This window comes from Phyllobates terribilis, unplaced genomic scaffold (assembly GCF_046119375.1).
Source record: "Phyllobates terribilis strain yellow unplaced genomic scaffold, ASM4611937v1 Scaffold_1__5_contigs__length_1240528914, whole genome shotgun sequence".
NCBI lineage: Eukaryota > Metazoa > Chordata > Amphibia > Anura > Dendrobatidae > Phyllobates > Phyllobates terribilis.
In genome coordinates this window covers 454,957,807-454,972,981 of record NW_027362761.1, presented here as the reverse complement: position 1 = coordinate 454,972,981, position 15,175 = coordinate 454,957,807, and positions in this window count along the sequence as shown.

Sequence of the window (15,175 nt, the reverse complement as noted above, 5' to 3'; positions counted from 1 at the left end):
ATCTCAGTGTGGTTTCGCAGTTCCACGGGTCAAATCGCTGTACTATCCAGTTTTGGGCCTTTGGTATCTAAAAAAAAAGCAGTTTGAGTGTGTCGCTCACTGTTCAGCCGCAAATATCTCTAATTAAAAAAGTGTGGTATACCCCAGTAAACAATAACTGTGGTTTTGCCATCCCACGGTAAAAAATCTCTATTATTCAGGTTTTGGTAGTTTTTCCGTAAAGAAAAACAGTATTGTCTCCTGACTGTTGTGACACAAAAATATATCTGTTGAAAATAGTCTTGTGTAGGCCCGACATCCCAGTGTGGTTTCGCAGTTCCACGGGTCAAATCGCTGTACTATCCAGTTTTGGGCCTTTGGTATCTAAAAAAAAAAGCAGTTTGAGTGTGTCGCTCACTGCTCAGCCGCAAATATCTCTATTTAAAAAAGTTTGGTATACCCCAGGAAACAATAATTGTGTTTTTGCCATCCCACGGTAAAAAATCTCTATTATTCAGCATTTGGTAGTTTTTTCCGTAAAGAAAAACAGTAGTGTCTCCTGACTGTTGTGACACAAAAATATATCTGTTGAAAATAGTCTTCTGTAGGCCCGACATCTCAGTGTGGTTTCGCAGTTCCACGGGTCAAATCGCTGTACTATCCAGTTTTGGGCCTTTGGTATCTAAAAAAAAAAGCAGTTTGAGTGTGTCGCTCACTGTTCAGCCGCAAATATCTCTATTTAAAAAAGTGTGGTATACCCCAGTAAACAATAACTGTGGTTTTGCCATCCCACGGTAAAAAATCTCTATTATTCAGGTTTTGGTAGTTTTTCCGTAAAGAAAAACAGTATTGTCTCCTGACTGTTGTGACACAAAAATATATCTGTTGAAAATAGTCTTGTGTAGGCCCGACATCCCAGTGTGGTTTCGCAGTTCCACGGGTCAAATCGCTGTACTATCCAGTTTTGGGCCTTTGGTATCTAAAAAAAAAAGCAGTTTGAGTGTGTCGCTCACTGTTCAGCCGCAAATATCTCTATTTAAAAAAGTTTGGTATACCCCAGGAAACAATAACTGTGTTTTTGCCATCCCACGGTAAAAAATTTCTATTATTCAGCATTTGGTAGTTTTTTCCGTAAAGAAAAAGAGTAGTGTCTCCTGACTGTTGTGACACAAAACTATATCTGTTGAAAATAGTCTTGTGTAGGCCTGACATCCCAGTGTGGTTTCGCAGTTCCACGGGTCAAATCGCTGTACTATCCAGTTTTTGGGCCTTTGGTATCTAAAAAAAAAGCAGTTTGAGTGTGTCGCTCACTGTTCAGCCGCAAATATCTCTATTTAAAAAAGTGTGGTATACCCCAGTAAACAATAACTGTGGTTTTGCCATCCCACGGTAAAAAATCTCTATTATTCAGGTTTTGGTAGCTTTTTAGTAAAGAAAAACAGTAGTGTCTCCTGACTGTTGTGACACAAAAAAGTATCTGTAGAAAATAGTCTTGTGTAGGCCCAACATCCCAGTGTGGTTTCGCAGTTCCACGGGTCAAATCGCTGTACTATCCAGTTTTGGGCCTTTGGTATCTAAAAAAAAAGCAGTTTGAGTGTGTCGCTCACTGTTCAGCCGCAAATATCTCTATTTAAAAAAGTGTGGTATACCCCAGTAAACAATAACTGTGGTTTTGCCATCCCACGGTAAAAAATCTCTATTATTCAGGTTTTGGTAGTTTTTCCGTAAAGAAAAACAGTATTGTCTCCTGACTGTTGTGACACAAAAATATATCTGTTGAAAATAGTCTTGTGTAGGCCCGACATCCCAGTGTGGTTTCGCAGTTCCACGGGTCAAATCGCTGTACTATCCAGTTTTGGGCCTTTGGTATCTAAAAAAAAAAGCAGTTTGAGTGTGTCGCTCACTGTTCAGCCGCAAATATCTCTATTTAAAAAAGTTTGGTATACCCCAGGAAACAATAACTGTGTTTTTGCCATCCCACGTTAAAAAATCTCTATTATTCAGCATTTGGTAGTTTTTTCCGTAAAGAAAAACAGTAGTGTCTCCTGACTGTTGTGACACAAAAATATATCTGTTGAAAATAGTCTTCTGTAGGCCCGACATCTCAGTGTGGTTTCGCAGTTCCACGGGTCAAATCGCTGTACTATCCAGTTTTGGGCCTTTGGTATCTAAAAAAAAAGCAGTTTGAGTGTGTCGCTCACTGTTCAGCCGCAAATATCTCTATTTAAAAAAGTGTGGTATACCCCAGTAAACAATAACTGTGGTTTTGCCATCCCACGGTAAAAAATCTCTATTATTCAGGTTTTGGTAGTTTTTCCGTAAAGAAAAACAGTATTGTCTCCTGACTGTTGTGACACAAAAATATATCTGTTGAAAATAGTCTTGTGTAGGCCCGACATCCCAGTGTGGTTTCGCAGTTCCACGGGTCAAATCGCTGTACTATCCAGTTTTGGGCCTTTGGTATCTAAAAAAAAAAGCAGTTTGAGTGTGTCGCTCACTGTTCAGCCGCAAATATCTCTATTTAAAAAAGTTTGGTATACCCCAGGAAACAATAACTGTGTTTTTGCCATCCCACGGTAAAAAATTTCTATTATTCAGCATTTGGTAGTTTTTTCCGTAAAGAAAAAGAGTAGTGTCTCCTGACTGTTGTGACACAAAACTATATCTGTTGAAAATAGTCTTGTGTAGGCCTGACATCCCAGTGTGGTTTCGCAGTTCCACGGGTCAAATCGCTGTACTATCCAGTTTTTGGGCCTTTGGTATCTAAAAAAAAAGCAGTTTGAGTGTGTCGCTCACTGTTCAGCCGCAAATATCTCTATTTAAAAAAGTGTGGTATACCCCAGTAAACAATAACTGTGGTTTTGCCATCCCACGGTAAAAAATCTCTATTATTCAGGTTTTGGTAGCTTTTTAGTAAAGAAAAACAGTAGTGTCTCCTGACTGTTGTGACACAAAAAAGTATCTGTAGAAAATAGTCTTGTGTAGGCCCAACATCCCAGTGTGGTTTCGCAGTTCCACGGGTCAAATCGCTGTACTATCCAGTTTTGGGCCTTTGGTATCTAAAAAAAAAGCAGTTTGAGTGTGTCGCTCACTGTTCAGCCGCAAATATCTCTATTTAAAAAAGTGTGGTATACCCCAGTAAACAATAACTGTGGTTTTGCCATCCCACGGTAAAAAATCTCTATTATTCAGGTTTTGGTAGTTTTTCCGTAAAGAAAAACAGTATTGTCTCCTGACTGTTGTGACACAAAAATATATCTGTTGAAAATAGTCTTGTGTAGGCCCGACATCCCAGTGTGGTTTCGCAGTTCCACGGGTCAAATCGCTGTACTATCCAGTTTTGGGCCTTTGGTATCTAAAAAAAAAAGCAGTTTGAGTGTGTCGCTCACTGTTCAGCCGCAAATATCTCTATTTAAAAAAGTTTGGTATACCCCAGGAAACAATAACTGTGTTTTTGCCATCCCACGTTAAAAAATCTCTATTATTCAGCATTTGGTAGTTTTTTCCGTAAAGAAAAACAGTAGTGTCTCCTGACTGTTGTGACACAAAAATATATCTGTTGAAAATAGTCTTCTGTAGGCCCGACATCTCAGTGTGGTTTCGCAGTTCCACGGGTCAAATCGCTGTACTATCCAGTTTTGGGCCTTTGGTATCTAAAAAAAAAGCAGTTTGAGTGTGTCGCTCACTGTTCAGCCGCAAATATCTCTATTTAAAAAAGTGTGGTATACCCCAGTAAACAATAACTGTGGTTTTGCCATCCCACGGTAAAAAATCTCTATTATTCAGGTTTTGGTAGTTTTTCCGTAAAGAAAAACAGTATTGTCTCCTGACTGTTGTGACACAAAAATATATCTGTTGAAAATAGTCTTGTGTAGGCCCGACATCCCAGTGTGGTTTCGCAGTTCCACGGGTCAAATCGCTGTACTATCCAGTTTTGGGCCTTTGGTATCTAAAAAAAAAAGCAGTTTGAGTGTGTCGCTCACTGTTCAGCCGCAAATATCTCTATTTAAAAAAGTTTGGTATACCCCAGGAAACAATAACTGTGTTTTTGCCATCCCACGGTATAAAATTTCTATTATTCAGCATTTGGTAGTTTTTTCCGTAAAGAAAAACAGTAGTGTCTCCTGACTGTTGTGACACAAAAATATATCTGTTGAAAATAGTCTTGTGTAGGCCTGACATCCCAGTGTGGTTTCGCAGTTCCACGGGTCAAATCGCTGTACTATCCAGTTTTTGGGCCTTTGGTATCTAAAAAAAAAGCAGTTTGAGTGTGTCGCTCACTGTTCAGCCGCAAATATCTCTATTTAAAAAAGTGTGGTATACCCCAGTAAACAATAACTGTGGTTTTGCCATCCCACGGTAAAAAATCTCTATTATTCAGGTTTTGGTAGTTTTTCCGTAAAGAAAAACAGTATTGTCTCCTGACTGTTGTGACACAAAAATATATCTGTTGAAAATAGTCTTGTGTAGGCCTGACAACCCAGTGTGGTTTCGCAATTCCACGGGTCAAATCGCTGTACTATCCAGTTTTGGGCCTTTGGTATCTAAAAAAAAAGCAGTTTGAGTGTGTCGCTCACTGTTCAGCCGCAAATATCTCTAATTAAAAAAGTGTGGTATACCCCAGTAAACAATAACTGTGGTTTTGCCATCCCACGGTAAAAAATCTCTATTATTCAGGTTTTGGTAGTTTTTCCGTAAAGAAAAACAGTATTGTCTCCTGACTGTTGTGACACAAAAATATATCTGTTGAAAATAGTCTTGTGTAGGCCCGACATCCCAGTGTGGTTTCGCAGTTCCACGGGTCAAATCGCTGTACTATCCAGTTTTGGGCCTTTGGTATCTAAAAAAAAAAGCAGTTTGAGTGTGTCGCTCACTGTTCAGCCGCAAATATCTCTATTTAAAAAAGTTTGGTATACCCCAGGAAACAATAACTGTGTTTTTGCCATCCCACGGTAAAAAATCTCTATTATTCAGCATTTGGTAGTTTTTTCCGTAAAGAAAAACAGTAGTGTCTCCTGACTGTTGTGACACAAAAATATATCTGTTGAAAATACTCTTCTGTAGGCCCGACATCTCAGTGTGGTTTCGCAGTTCCACGGGTCAAATCGCTGTACTATCCAGTTTTGGGCCTTTGGTATCTAAAAAAAAAGCAGTTTGAGTGTGTCGCTCACTGTTCAGCCGCAAATATCTCTATTTAAAAAAGTGTGGTATACCCCAGTAAACAATAACTGTGGTTTTGCCATCCCACGGTAAAAAATCTCTATTATTCAGGTTTTGGTAGTTTTTCCGTAAGGAAAAACAGTATTGTCTCCTGACGGTTGTGACACAAAAATATATCTGTTGAAAATAGTCTTGTGTAGGCCCGACATCCCAGTGTGGTTTCGCAGTTCCACGGGTCAAATCGCTGTACTATCCAGTTTTGGGCCTTTGGTATCTAAAAAAAAAAGCAGTCTGAGTGTGTCGCTCACTGTTCAGCCGCAAATATCTCTATTTAAAAAAGTTTGGTATACCCCAGGAAACAATAACTGTGTTTTTGCCATCCCACGGTAAAAAATTTCTATTATTCAGCATTTGGTAGTTTTTTCCGTAAAGAAAAACAGTAGTGTCTCCTGACTGTTGTGACACAAAAATATATCTGTTGAAAATAGTCTTGTGTAGGCCTGACATCCCAGTGTGGTTTCGCAGTTCCACGGGTCAAATCGCTGTACTATCCAGTTTTTGGGCCTTTGGTATCTAAAAAAAAAGCAGTTTGAGTGTGTCGCTCACTGTTCAGCCGCAAATATCTCTATTTAAAAAAGTGTGGTATACCCCAGTAAACAATAACTGTGGTTTTGCCATCCCACGGTAAAAAATCTCTATTATTCAGGTTTTGGTAGCTTTTTAGTAAAGAAAAACAGTAGTGTCTCCTGACTGTTGTGACACAAAAAAGTATCTGTAGAAAATAGTCTTGTGTAGGCCCAACATCCCAGTGTGGTTTCGCAGTTCCACGGGTCAAATCGCTGTACTATCCAGTTTTGGGCCTTTGGTATCTAAAAAAAAAGCAGTTTGAGTGTGTCGCTCACTGTTCAGCCGCAAATATCTCTATTTAAAAAAGTGTGGTATACCCCAGTAAACAATAACTGTGGTTTTGCCATCCCACGGTAAAAAATCTCTATTATTCAGGTTTTGGTAGTTTTTCCGTAAAGAAAAACAGTATTGTCTCCTGACTGTTGTGACACAAAAATATATCTGTTGAAAATAGTCTTGTGTAGGCCCGACATCCCAGTGTGGTTTCGCAGTTCCACGGGTCAAATCGCTGTACTATCCAGTTTTGGGCCTTTGGTATCTAAAAAAAAAAGCAGTTTGAGTGTGTCGCTCACTGTTCAGCCGCAAATATCTCTATTTAAAAAAGTTTGGTATACCCCAGGAAACAATAACTGTGTTTTTGCCATCCCACGGTAAAAAATCTCTATTATTCAGCATTTGGTAGTTTTTTCCGTAAAGAAAAACAGTAGTGTCTCCTGACTGTTGTGACACAAAAATATATCTGTTGAAAATAGTCTTCTGTAGGCCCGACATCTCAGTGTGGTTTCGCAGTTCCACGGGTCAAATCGCTGTACTATCCAGTTTTGGGCCTTTGGTATCTAAAAAAAAAGCAGTTTGAGTGTGTCGCTCACTGTTCAGCCGCAAATATCTCTATTTAAAAAAGTGTGGTATACCCCAGTAAACAATAACTGTGGTTTTGCCATCCCACGGTAAAAAATCTCTATTATTCAGGTTTTGGTAGTTTTTCCGTAAAGAAAAACAGTATTGTCTCCTGACTGTTGTGACACAAAAATATATCTGTTGAAAATAGTCTTGTGTAGGCCCGACATCCCAGTGTGGTTTCGCAGTTCCACGGGTCAAATCGCTGTACTATCCAGTTTTGGGCCTTTGGTATCTAAAAAAAAAAGCAGTTTGAGTGTGTCGCTCACTGTTCAGCCGCAAATATCTCTATTTAAAAAAGTTTGGTATACCCCAGGAAACAATAACTGTGTTTTTGCCATCCCACGGTATAAAATTTCTATTATTCAGCATTTGGTAGTTTTTTCCGTAAAGAAAAACAGTAGTGTCTCCTGACTGTTGTGACACAAAAATATATCTGTTGAAAATAGTCTTGTGTAGGCCTGACATCCCAGTGTGGTTTCGCAGTTCCACGGGTCAAATCGCTGTACTATCCAGTTTTTGGGCCTTTGGTATCTAAAAAAAAAGCAGTTTGAGTGTGTCGCTCACTGTTCAGCCGCAAATATCTCTATTTAAAAAAGTGTGGTATACCCCAGTAAACAATAACTGTGGTTTTGCCATCCCACGGTAAAAAATCTCTATTATTCAGGTTTTGGTAGTTTTTCCGTAAAGAAAAACAGTATTGTCTCCTGACTGTTGTGACACAAAAATATATCTGTTGAAAATAGTCTTGTGTAGGCCTGACAACCCAGTGTGGTTTCGCAATTCCACGGGTCAAATCGCTGTACTATCCAGTTTTGGGCCTTTGGTATCTAAAAAAAAAGCAGTTTGAGTGTGTCGCTCACTGTTCAGCCGCAAATATCTCTATTTAAAAAAGTGTGGTATACCCCAGTAAACAATAACTGTGGTTTTGCCATCCCACGGTAAAAAATCTCTATTATTCAGGTTTCGGTAGTTTTTTCCGTAAAGAAAATCAGTAGTGTCTCCTGACTGTTGTGACACAAAAATATATCTGTTGAAAATAGTCTTCTGTAGGCCCGACATCTCAGTGTGGTTTCGCAGTTCCACGGGTCAAATCGCTGTACTATCCAGTTTTGGGCCTTTGGTATCTAAAAAAAAAGCAGTTTGAGTGTGTCGCTCACTGTTCAGCCGCAAATATCTCTAATTAAAAAAGTGTGGTATACCCCAGTAAACAATAACTGTGGTTTTGCCATCCCACGGTAAAAAATCTCTATTATTCAGGTTTTGGTAGTTTTTCCGTAAAGAAAAACAGTATTGTCTCCTGACTGTTGTGACACAAAAATATATCTGTTGAAAATAGTCTTGTGTAGGCCCGACATCCCAGTGTGGTTTCGCAGTTCCACGGGTCAAATCGCTGTACTATCCAGTTTTGGGCCTTTGGTATCTAAAAAAAAAAGCAGTTTGAGTGTGTCGCTCACTGTTCAGTCGCAAATATCTCTATTTAAAAAAGTTTGGTGTACCCCAGGAAACAATAACTGTGTTTTTGCCATCCCACGGTAAAAAATCTCTATTATTCAGCATTTGGTAGTTTTTTCCGTAAAGAAAAACAGTAGTGTCTCCTGACTGTTGTGACACAAAAATATATCTGTTGAAAATAGTCTTCTGTAGGCCCGACATCTCAGTGTGGTTTCGCAGTTCCACGGGTCAAATCGCTGTACTATCCAGTTTTGGGCCTTTGGTATCTAAAAAAAAAGCAGTTTGAGTGTGTCGCTCACTGTTCAGCCGCAAATATCTCTATTTAAAAAAGTGTGGTATACCCCAGTAAACAATAACTGTGGTTTTGCCATCCCACGGTAAAAAATCTCTATTATTCAGGTTTTGGTAGTTTTTCCGTAAAGAAAAACAGTATTGTCTCCTGACTGTTGTGACACAAAAATATATCTGTTGAAAATAGTCTTGTGTAGGCCCGACATCCCAGTGTGGTTTCGCAGTTCCACGGGTCAAATCGCTGTACTATCCAGTTTTGGGCCTTTGGTATCTAAAAAAAAAAGCAGTTTGAGTGTGTCGCTCACTGTTCAGCCGCAAATATCTCTATTTAAAAAAGTTTGGTATACCCCAGGAAACAATAACTGTGTTTTTGCCATCCCACGGTAAAAAATTTCTATTATTCAGCATTTGGTAGTTTTTTCCGTAAAGAAAAACAGTAGTGTCTCCTGACTGTTGTGACACAAAAATATATCTGTTGAAAATAGTCTTGTGTAGGCCTGACATCCCAGTGTGGTTTCGCAGTTCCACGGGTCAAATCGCTGTACTATCCAGTTTTTGGGCCTTTGGTATCTAAAAAAAAAGCAGTTTGAGTGTGTCGCTCACTGTTCAGCCGCAAATATCTCTATTTAAAAAAGTGTGGTATACCCCAGTAAACAATAACTGTGGTTTTGCCATCCCACGGTAAAAAATCTCTATTATTCAGGTTTTGGTAGCTTTTTAGTAAAGAAAAACAGTAGTGTCTCCTGACTGTTGTGACACAAAAAAGTATCTGTAGAAAATAGTCTTGTGTAGGCCCAACATCCCAGTGTGGTTTTGCAGTTCCACGGGTCAAATCGCTGTACTATCCAGTTTTGGGCCTTTGGTATCTAAAAAAAAAGCAGTTTGAGTGTGTCGCTCACTGTTCAGCCGCAAATATCTCTATTTAAAAAAGTGTGGTATACCCCAGTAAACAATAACTGTGGTTTTGCCATCCCACGGTAAAAAATCTCTATTATTCAGGTTTTGGTAGTTTTTTAGTAAAGAAAAACAGTAGTGTCTCCTGACTGTTGTGACACAAAAAAGTATCTGTTGAAAATAGTCTTGTGTAGGCCCAACATCCCAGTGTGGTTTCGCAGTTCCACGGGTCAAATCGCTGTACTATCCAGTTTTGGGCCTTTGGTATCTAAAAAAAAAGCAGTTTGAGTGTGTCGCTCACTGTTCAGCCGCAAATATCTCTATTTAAAAAAGTGTGGTATACCCCAGTAAACAATAACTGTGGTTTTGCCATCCCACGGTAAAAAATCTCTATTATTCAGGTTTTAGTCGTTTTTTCCGTAAAGAAATACAGTGGTGTCTCCTGACTGTTGTGACGCAAAAATATATCTTTTGAAAATAGTCTTGTGTAGGCCCGACATCCCAGTGTGGTTTCGCAGTTCCTCGGGTCAAATCGCTGTACTCTCCAGTTTTGGGCCTTTTGTATCTAAAAAAAAAGCAGTTTGAGTGTGTCGCTCACTGTTCAGCCGCAAATATCTCTATTTAAAAAAGTGTCGTATACCCCAGTAAACAATAACTGTGGTTTTGCCATCCCACGGTAAAAAATCTCTATTATTCAGGTTTTGGTAGTTTTTTCCGTAAAGAGCAACAGTAGTGTCTCCTGACTGTTGTGACACAAAAATATATCTGTTGAAAATAGTCTTGTGTAGGCCCGACATCCCAGTGTGGTTTCGCAGTTCCACGGGTCAAATCGCTGTACTATCCAGTTTTGGGCCTTTGGTATCTAAAAAAAAAGCAGTTTGAGTGTGTCGCTCACTGTTCAGCCGCAAATATCTCTATTTAAAAAAGTGTGGTATACCCCAGTAAACAATAACTGTGGTTTTGCCATCCCACGGTAAAAAATCTCTATTATTCAGGTTTTGGTAGTTTTTTCCGTAAAGAAAAACAGTAGTGTCTCCTGACTGTTGTGACACAAAAATATATCTGTTGAAAATAGTCTTGTGTAGGCCCGACATCCCAGTGTGGTTTCGCAGTTCCACGGGTCAAATCGCTGTACTATCCAGTTTTGGGCCTTTGGTATGTAAAAAAAAAGCAGTTTGAGAGTGTCGTTCACTGTTCAGCCGCAAATATGTCTATTTAAAAAAGTGTCGTATACCCCAGTAAACAATAACTGTGGTTTTGCCATCCCACGGTTAAAAATCTCTATTATTCAGCTTTTGGTAGTTTTTTCCGTAAAGAAAAACAGTAGTGTCTCCTGACTGTTGTGACACAAAAATATATCTGTTGAAAATAGTCTTGTGTAGGCCCGACATCCCAGTGTGGTTTCACAGTTCCACGGGTCAAATCGCTGTACTATCCAGTTTTGGGCCTTTGGTATCTAAAAAAAAGGCAGTTTGAGTGTGTCGCTCACTGTTCAGCCGCAAATATCTCTATTTAAAAAAGTGTGGTATACCCCAGTAAACAATAACTGTGGTTTTGCCATCCCACGGTAAAAAATCTCTATTATTCAGGTTTTGGTAGTTTTTCCGTAAAGAAAAACAGTATTGTCTCCTGACTGTTGTGACACAAAAATATATCTGTTGAAAATAGTCTTGTGTAGGCCTGACAACCCAGTGTGGTTTCGCAATTCCACGGGTCAAATCGCTGTACTATCCAGTTTTGGGCCTTTGGTATCTAAAAAAAGAGCAGTTTGAGTGTGTCGCTCACTGTTCAGCCGCAAATATCTCTATTTAAAAAAGTGTGGTATACCCCAGTAAACAATAACTGTGGTTTTGCCATCCCACGGTAAAAAATCTCTATTATTCAGGTTTCGGTAGTTTTTTCCGTAAAGAAAATCAGTAGTGTCTCCTGACTGTTGTGACACAAAAATATATCTGTTGAAAATAGTCTTCTGTAGGCCCGACATCTCAGTGTGGTTTCGCAGTTCCACGGGTCAAATCGCTGTACTATCCAGTTTTGGGCCTTTGGTATCTAAAAAAAAAGCAGTTTGAGTGTGTCGCTCACTGTTCAGCCGCAAATATCTCTAATTAAAAAAGTGTGGTATACCCCAGTAAACAATAACTGTGGTTTTGCCATCCCACGGTAAAAAATCTCTATTATTCAGGTTTTGGTAGTTTTTCCGTAAAGAAAAACAGTATTGTCTCCTGACTGTTGTGACACAAAAATATATCTGTTGAAAATAGTCTTGTGTAGGCCCGACATCCCAGCGTGGTTTCGCAGTTCCACGGGTCAAATCGCTGTACTATCCAGTTTTGGGCCTTTGGTATCTAAAAAAAAAAGCAGTTTGAGTGTGTCGCTCACTGTTCAGCCGCAAATATCTCTATTTAAAAAAGTTTGGTATACCCCAGGAAACAATAACTGTGTTTTTGCCATCCCACGGTAAAAAATCTCTATTATTCAGCATTTGGTAGTTTTTTCCGTAAAGAAAAACAGTAGTGTCTCCTGACTGTTGTGACACAAAAATATATCTGTTGAAAATAGTCTTCTGTAGGCCCAACACCTCAGTGTGGTTTCGCAGTTCCACGGGTCAAATCGCTGTACTATCCAGTTTTGGGCCTTTGGTATCTAAAAAAAAAGCAGTTTGAGTGTGTCGCTCACTGTTCAGCCGCAAATATCTCTATTTAAAAAAGTGTGGTATACCCCAGTAAACAATAACTGTGGTTTTGCCATCCCACGGTAAAAAATCTCTATTATTCAGGTTTTGGTAGTTTTTCCGTAAAGAAAAACAGTATTGTCTCCTGACTGTTGTGACACAAAAATATATCTGTTGAAAATAGTCTTGTGTAGGCCCGACATCCCAGCGTGGTTTCGCAGTTCCACGGGTCAAATCGCTGTACTATCCAGTTTTGGGCCTTTGGTATCTAAAAAAAAACGCAGTTTGAGTGTGTCGCTCACTGTTCAGCCGCAAATTTCTCTATTTAAAAAAGTTTGGTATACCCCAGGAAACAATAACTGTGTTTTTGCCATCCCACGGTAAAAAATCTCTATTATTCAGCATTTGGTAGTTTTTTCCGTAAAGAAAAACAGTAGTGTCTCCTGACTGTTGTGACACAAAAATATATCTGTTGAAAATAGTCTTCTGTAGGCCCGACATCTCAGTGTGGTTTCGCAGTTCCACGGGTCAAATCGCTGTACTATCCAGTTTTGGGCCTTTGGTATCTAAAAAAAAAGCAGTTTGAGTGTGTCGCTCACTGTTCAGCCGCAAATATCTCTATTTAAAAAAGTGTGGTATACCCCAGTAAACAATAACTGTGGTTTTGCCATCCCACGGTAAAAAATCTCTATTATTCAGGTTTTGGTAGTTTTTCCGTAAAGAAAAACAGTATTGTCTCCTGACTGTTGTGACACAAAAATATATCTGTTGAAAATAGTCTTGTGTAGGCCCGACATCCCAGTGTGGTTTCGCAGTTCCACGGGTCAAATCGCTGTACTATCCAGTTTTTGGGCCTTTGGTATCTAAAAAAAAAGCAGTTTGAGTGTGTCGCTCACTGTTCAGCCGCAAATATCTCTATTTAAAAAAGTGTGGTATACCCCAGTAAACAATAACTGTGGTTTTGCCATCCCACGGTAAAAAATCTCTATTATTCAGGTTTTGGTAGTTTTTTAGTAAAGAAAAACAGTAGTGTCTCCTGACTGTTGTGACACAAAAAAGTATCTGTTGAAAATAGTCTTGTGTAGGCCCAACATCCCAGTGTGGTTTCGCAGTTCCACGGGTCAAATCGCTGTACTATCCAGTTTTGGGCCTTTGGTATCTAAAAAAAAAGCAGTTTGAGTGTGTCGCTCACTGTTCAGCCGCAAATATCTCTATTTAAAAAAGTGTGGTATACCCCAGTAAACAATAACAGTGGTTTTGCCATCCCACGGTAAAAAATCTCTATTATTCAGGTTTTGGTCGTTTTTTCCGTAAAGAAATACAGTGGTGTCTCCTGACTGTTGTGACGCAAAAATATCTCTTTTGAAAATAGTCTTGTGTAGGCCCGACATCCCAGTGTGGTTTCGCAGTTCCTCGGGTCAAATCGCTGTACTCTCCAGTTTTGGGCCTTTTGTATCTAAAAAAAAAGCAGTTTGAGTGTGTCGCTCACTGTTCAGCCGCAAATATCTCTATTTAAAAAAGTGTCGTATACCCCAGTAAACAATAACTGTGGTTTTGCCATCCCACGGTAAAAAATCTCTATTATTCAGGTTTTGGTAGTTTTTTCCGTAAAGAGAAACAGTAGTGTCTCCTGACTGTTGTGACACAAAAATATATCTGTTGAAAATAGTCTTGTGTAGGCCCGACATCCCAGTGTGGTTTCGCAGTTCCACGGGTCAAATCGCTGTACTATCCAGTTTTGGGCCTTTGGTATCTAAAAAAAAAGCAGTTTGAGTGTGTCGCTCACTGTTCAGCCGCAAATATCTCTATTTAAAAAAGTGTGGTATACCCCAGTAAACAATAACTGTGGTTTTGCCATCCCACGGTAAAAAATCTCTATTATTCAGGTTTTGGTAGTTTTTCCGTAAAGAAAAACAGTATTGTCTCCTGACTGTTGTGACACAAAAATATATCTGTTGAAAATAGTCTTGTGTAGGCCCGACATCCCAGTGTGGTTTCGCAGTTCCACGGGTCAAATCGCTGTACTATCCAGTTTTGGGCCTTTGGTATCTAAAAAAAAAAGCAGTTTGAGTGTGTCGCTCACTGTTCAGTCGCAAATATCTCTATTTAAAAAAGTTTGGTGTACCCCAGGAAACAATAACTGTGTTTTTGCCATCCCACGGTAAAAAATCTCTATTATTCAGCATTTGGTAGTTTTTTCCGTAAAGAAAAACAGTAGTGTCTCCTGACTGTTGTGACACAAAAATATATCTGTTGAAAATAGTCTTCTGTAGGCCCGACATCTCAGTGTGGTTTCGCAGTTCCACGGGTCAAATCGCTGTACTATCCAGTTTTGGGCCTTTGGTATCTAAAAAAAAAGCAGTTTGAGTGTGTCGCTCACTGTTCAGCCGCAAATATCTCTATTTAAAAAAGTGTGGTATACCCCAGTAAACAATAACTGTGGTTTTGCCATCCCACGGTAAAAAATCTCTATTATTCAGGTTTTGGTAGTTTTTCCGTAAAGAAAAACAGTATTGTCTCCTGACTGTTGTGACACAAAAATATATCTGTTGAAAATAGTCTTGTGTAGGCCCGACATCCCAGTGTGGTTTCGCAGTTCCACGGGTCAAATCGCTGTACTATCCAGTTTTGGGCCTTTGGTATCTAAAAAAAAAAGCAGTTTGAGTGTGTCGCTCACTGTTCAGCCGCAAATATCTCTATTTAAAAAAGTTTGGTATACCCCAGGAAACAATAACTGTGTTTTTGCCATCCCACGGTAAAAAATTTCTATTATTCAGCATTTGGTAGTTTTTTCCGTAAAGAAAAACAGTAGTGTCTCCTGACTGTTGTGACACAAAAATATATCTGTTGAAAATAGTCTTGTGTAGGCCTGACATCCCAGTGTGGTTTCGCAGTTCCACGGGTCAAATCGCTGTACTATCCAGTTTTTGGGCCTTTGGTATCTAAAAAAAAAGCAGTTTGAGTGTGTCGCTCACTGTTCAGCCGCAAATATCTCTATTTAAAAAAGTGTGGTATACCCCAGTAAACAATAACTGTGGTTTTGCCATCCCACGGTAAAAAATCTCTATTATTCAGGTTTTGGTAGCTTTTTAGTAAAGAAAAACAGTAGTGTCTCCTGACTGTTGTGACACAAAAAAGTATCTGTAGAAAATAGTCTTGTGTAGGCCCAACATCCCAGTGTGGTTTTGCAGTTCCACGGGT